Source organism: Camellia sinensis, chromosome 15 (genome assembly GCF_055761805.1).
Source record: "Camellia sinensis isolate YWXY chromosome 15, ASM5576180v1, whole genome shotgun sequence".
Lineage (NCBI taxonomy): Eukaryota > Viridiplantae > Streptophyta > Magnoliopsida > Ericales > Theaceae > Camellia > Camellia sinensis.
The window spans coordinates 73,188,628-73,194,627 of NC_138975.1; positions in this window are offsets into that span (position 1 = coordinate 73,188,628).

Genomic DNA, 6,000 nt, shown 5'->3' on the forward strand with positions numbered 1-6,000 from the left:
AATTTAACGGTAACCACTTGCTGCGGATAAAGTATATTCTTAAAAAAAAAATATATACCTAATTAAATAAAAAAAGGATCAATTATAAATACACATTAAAATACAAATTATTTTTTTGTGATTTTGGAAACTACATCACGACCTTCAAATTTCTATTCGTATAACAAATGGTTATTTTTATTAAAAATCATTTAGTCAATTATCAGTTTTAATGATGTTAGAAATATATTTCAATTTATAATTTTGATAATTTTACTATTTATAAGTGAGTAGTTTGAAATTTTATTTTTTCTACTCTGTATTTTAAATTTCTAGGGTGTATTTGTAATTTATCCTAAAAAATATACTTAAAGTATATACTATTATTCCAATTATTATTATTATTTTTTTATTTTTTATTTTTTAGTTTCATTTATTTTTGTCTTTCATGATAACAAAAATAAATGTCTATTTTCTTTTTTTGGATTTGTCTCAACTATCATTTTAAAATTTATTGGTTTAAACTAAGTTCATTAAATACAAAATTTAGTCATTTTTTTGTATTTTTTTGATAACATTTTTAGGGAATTTAAATAACAAAAAATTGGGCGCAAATTTTTTTAATTTTTAAAATCATCATTTAGTCAAAATGTATTTAAAAATTAAAATATTTGAATCAAAGTTTTTTTAAAAAAAAATTCTAAAAGGATAAAAATATATCACGACCTGCTCATGGTACACAAAGGTTAGGCATCTCGACTTGTAGCACTCTGAGAAAAAAAATTTCAGTTCGCTTGAGCGCAGGTTTGAGCGCTCGAGTAGTCTTTTAGACCATCTAGTACTTTGTTCTGCAATCTCTAATAGTGGGAGTTCATTTTCTTCACTCAAGCACATGTTTTGTTGCTCGAGCGATCTTATGTCTCTTCCACTTTTCACCGCTTGAGCGGTCTATTCGAAGTCAACCATTTAAAAGTCACTTTTTTGTCTAAACTTTTTCATTTTTCTTTCTCTCTTCTCTCTTTTTTCTCAATTTCTGACTTTCTAAGTTTTTCTAACTTAGATTTCACTTATTTTCACTAAAAATTTACCCTTGGTTCTTGAGGTGAAAAATGTAGAGCAAGGCGAGATCGATATTTTGAGCAGATTGGATCGTGTTTTCCTCAACATCACTTCGTGGGTCTTCTCCCAACCATTTTCTCCCTCGAGGTAGGATTTTCTTATTTATCTTCAATATTTTTCGTATAGATAGATGTGTGGTATTTTTTATTGCATAAAAATATAAGTTTGAAAGAAAATTTTGAAATACATGCAAGAGAAAGTTATGGTTTTGAAATAAAAAAGTTGGATATATGATTTATTGTGGATTGTGGATTGTGGATTATGGACATTTTCAGCTATTGGTGTCACACTTTGAAAGTTTTCTTTCTTTTCGCTCGAGTGACAGATTGTTCGCTCAAGCGGTCTAGCACGTCATCCAGTATTTTTTTGCAGGTCTAAGATTTTGGAAGCGTGCGTTCTGCGCTCGAGTGAAGGTTTTATCACTCGAGTGGTGTCAGAAGGTTCAAGGGGAGACTCGGCACAGTAAGATGTAGAGGGTTCCAACCCATAGTAGTTCCAGGGAGCACGGTATAGGTCCACTTTCCTGGTACCGAGTTCTGGTCCTAGGAGACGTGGTTGGGGAGGGATCACTTGCTTCAAGTTTGGTCAGTTGGGCCATAAGTCTGTAGTTTGCTTGCAGAAGGAAGGAGGGCAACAGTTTACACCGTCTTCGACTCATTCTCATTGCTAGAGTCAAGGGAGAGGGCAACCACCTATCTATTATCAGTGTAGGCAATCGGGGCACTTGAGGAGGTTTTGTCCTTAGACAGGTGACACATTTGGTGCATTTGGTATGTGGCAGATATAGAGTCATCAGCCAACATCGTCAACTTAGGCTTCGAGAGCCAATCATGAAGCCTCTTCGGCTTAGTCAATGTATCAGACTTATGCTCCAAGGGGTGAGCAGGTGGAGTAGAGACCTACAGGGCGTGCATATGTTGTTATCACGCTAGATTTGTTGCCATCACCTTTGGTAGTGAGAGCTAACTTCTTGTTGTGTAATTCTATTGCCAATGTGTTGATTGATACTGGTGTATCGCATTCTTTCATTTTGTTTGCATTTGCATCAGCATTGGGGTTAGAAGTGGCTCAATTAGCATCTCCACTCAGGGTAGAGTCACCTGTTGGTGGTGAGGTTGTGTTGGACCAAGAGTGTCGGGATTGTGAGATAGAGGTTTTCGGTCGTTGACTTCCTTTTGCTTTTGTGTTGATTGATGTGTTGAGTTTTGATATTATTTTGGACATGGATTGGTTGTCACCCTATCGAGCTATTATAGACTATTACCGTCAGAGAGTCACGATGTGTACGTCAAGTGGTGACTGTTTTTATTTCCTGGGAGACCGAGTTGACAGGGCCTTGTTGCCAGTGTGTGATCCGTATGGTCGGGGTGAGCTTACTCTCATTCTCGCTATATTCTTGGGTGTTGAGAGTGATGTGGTCCGAGTAGAGTTGCCCAGGTTAGTTTGTGAATACCCGGACATCTTTCCTGAGGATCTCACTAGTTTACCACCTCATCGCGAGATTGAGTTCTCAATTGACTTAGTGTCTGGCACGACATTGATCTCTATGGTACCATATAGATTCGCACCCGCTAAGTTGAGTGAGTTGAAGATTTAACTCTAGGAATTGCTAGATAAGGGCTTTATCCGCCTTAGTACTTTGCCTTGGGGGGCACCGGCTCTCTTTGCCAAAAAGAAGAATGACACATTGCGACTGTATATTGATTACCGGAAGTTGAACTAGGTAACTGTTAAGAACAAGTGCCCATTGCCTCGTATAGATGACTTATTTGATCAGTTTTTTTGTTTCTCTAAGATAGACTTGAAATAAGGTTATCACCAATTGAGGGTGAAAGAGGAGGATATCTAGAAGATGGCATTTTGTACGCGGTATGACCATTATGAGTTTCTAGTGATACTTTTTGGGCTAACCAATGCACCGACCTTGTTTATGGATTTGATAAACAAGATCTTTCGTGAGTTCCTAGACCGTTTTGTAGTTGTCTTTGTGGATGACATTTTGATCTACTCACCTTCTAAGGAGCAACATGAGGAACACTTATAGATTGTACTTAAGTTTCTTAGAGCCCGCAAGTTGTATGCTAAATTCGGGAAGTGTGAGTTCATGTTAAAGGAGGTGAAATTCTTAGGCCATGTGGTATCCGGGAAATGGGTGATTGTAAATTCCTCTAAGATTGAGGCAGTGCAAGATTGGGAACAACCTAAGAATTCCTTTGAGATTCGGATTTTCTTGGGGTTAGCCGGGTATTACCAATGTTTTGTGAAGGATTTCTCTAGATTAGCCTCACCATTTACTAGATTGATGAGGAAGGGAATTAAGTTTGTACGGAATGAGACTTGTGAGAAATCATTTCAAGAGCTTAAGTTTAGACTTACCACTGCTCTAGTGTTGATTATTCAAGAGAGGGGTTTAGGCTATTCTGTGTATTGTGATGCATCTCTGGAAGGTTTGGGTTGTGTCTTGATGCAAGAGGGGAAGGTGGTAGTTTATGGCTTACCGCAGTTGAAAACACACGAGAGAAACTACCCCACTCATGACCTAGAGCTAGCAACAGTGATCTTAGCTTTGAAAATCTGGAGACATTATTTGTACGGTGAGAGGTTTGAGGTATTCTCTGAATCACAAGAGTTTGAAGTATCTATTTTCACAGAAAGATTTGAATCTGAGGCAGAGAAGGTGGATGGAATTGATGGAGGATTACGAATTCGAGTTGCATTGTCATTCGGGGAAGGCCAATATAGTGGACGATGCCTTGAGTAGGAAATCCATTAGCAATGTAGCTAGTATTGCTATCCGAGAATGGGAGATGTTGGGCGCTATTGGTAAGTTTGACTTGTATCTTGACAAGTCAGTTGAGTTTACAGCTTTGTTTACTATAGTTTCCCAACCTATACTTGTGAGCCGAGTTATAGAAGCACAACAGGGTGATCATGAGGTAGAGTCTATCCGGGAGAAGATATCTAGTGGGAAGATAGAGAATGGCTTGAATGTGTATTCTGACTCGAGTGTTAGATATCTTGATCGTCTTTTCATGCCGAAGTCTTGTAGAGAGGAGGTACTCTGAGAGTTCTATCATTCACTCCTTGCAGTACACCTGGGAGGCACAAAGATGTATCACGACCTTAGTCACTAATTTTGGTGGAGGGATTGGCGCGAAATCCGGTTTGTTCATTAGACTACTACAGTTCGGACTCAATGTCACGGTTCTGAATCTAATCTTGCAAAGTGCAATGCAAGACCGATAAATCACCAAAGAGTCCAAATCCGGCAAATCGTTTTGGAAAACTGATTTTTATAAAGAAGTGCCAAACATGGACTGCTTTGCCAGATATAGAGTCGCCACCTAAATGTTTTTGTTTTGAAAAATTTAGGAAACCCTGACTCGTGCCTAAGGCAACGTGTCTGTCATCACCAAAGTTGCCTCAGCTCGGGAACTTGGGTACGAGAGGGGAAGGTCATGCAATGAGCACCCCTGCTCGCCCGATCAAAGATCGGCCTTTACTAACCTGATATTTTGTTTTTGGAAACACATGCGTTCTTATTTCGGTTATTAGCCTAGAATTACTATGTGATGCACACAACACACAAGTATAGACTAGATCGCCTAAGTTGGAACAAAACATCTCATGTTTGTTTGTTTGAAAATGGTTTGAAAGTGCTACTCGCAAGTAGGCTAAGACGTGGATTTGCCACCCTTGAGTGGGCTTAGAAAACATGATTTTGCCACTCTCAAGTGGGCTTAAAAACTCGCATTTTGATGAATTGTTTCAATTCAAGTAATCCAACCTTCACCCACAGGCATTCATGCAATTTAACACTTAAGCAGTTAGTCTCATGGCAAGCATGCTATCATGGCAGCACTCACACTCATGCAAGATGCTAAAGCATAAAAGCTTACCTAGTACTCCGAGCCAAAACAGTAGCTAGTTAGTAATCAATGCATGATCCTAGCTATATCAAGAATGCCTAATGCAACACATGCAAAAATGCAACTAAAATAGGCTCGGCTATTCTAAAATGGCATATGAGATGCAACTTTGATAACCATGTATTCAAGTAGGAATTGAAACACAATGCAGTTAGTATGATGTGCCGAGCCCGGTGCATGCAAGACAGATGAATGAATGCAAATATGCTAGCATAAAGATGCTAATTGAAATATACCCTAAAACTAACCATTGTAAGCGGTTAAGTAAAAGGGAGAAAGATGTGGGATTGAAAGACATTCACACACTCACGCACACTTATTACAAAAGTTGGCCCTCTCAACGGAGGGTTCGAATAAATAATACAAATCCACTAATTAATTAACTACCCTAGCTAATTAATTATTATAAAACTCTTAACTAATCAAACAAATTAATTAAGTTACACAACTAACTAAATAAGAAAAGAGAGAAGCTGAATTGAGCTGCCAAAGCTCTGCCTCGAAATGATGAATGATGCATGCTCGATCGCCTCGCTCGTAAATCCGTTGCCATGCCTCATGTTGCCTCTGTTTGTACTGTTTTTGACTTCTGAAAACTGTGAAAATCTTTGTGATGCTTCTGAACCACCTCATGGACACTCTAAGAGGCCATCGGCCAAATGGTATGGTCATCAGCCAAAGGATAAGGGTCATCGACCACTTATGAGGCTATCAGCCAAACATTGTTAGCCGATCGGCACACCACATAGCAGATCGGATCTCTTCCTGCAAACTGCTCCTTTTGCTGCAGCAGAGTACAAACAGAGGCATGGCAATACATTTGCAAGAAAATGTTGTGCAACTACACCCCTTATCATGTTTGAGACTCAAAGGAGTGTAGTGCTCAACTCTCGAGCCATTAATCATGCATGATCAAGAGGGTCGGCGACCAAGAATTGAGGTACGCTTCATTACTTCAAGTATGAAACGTGCC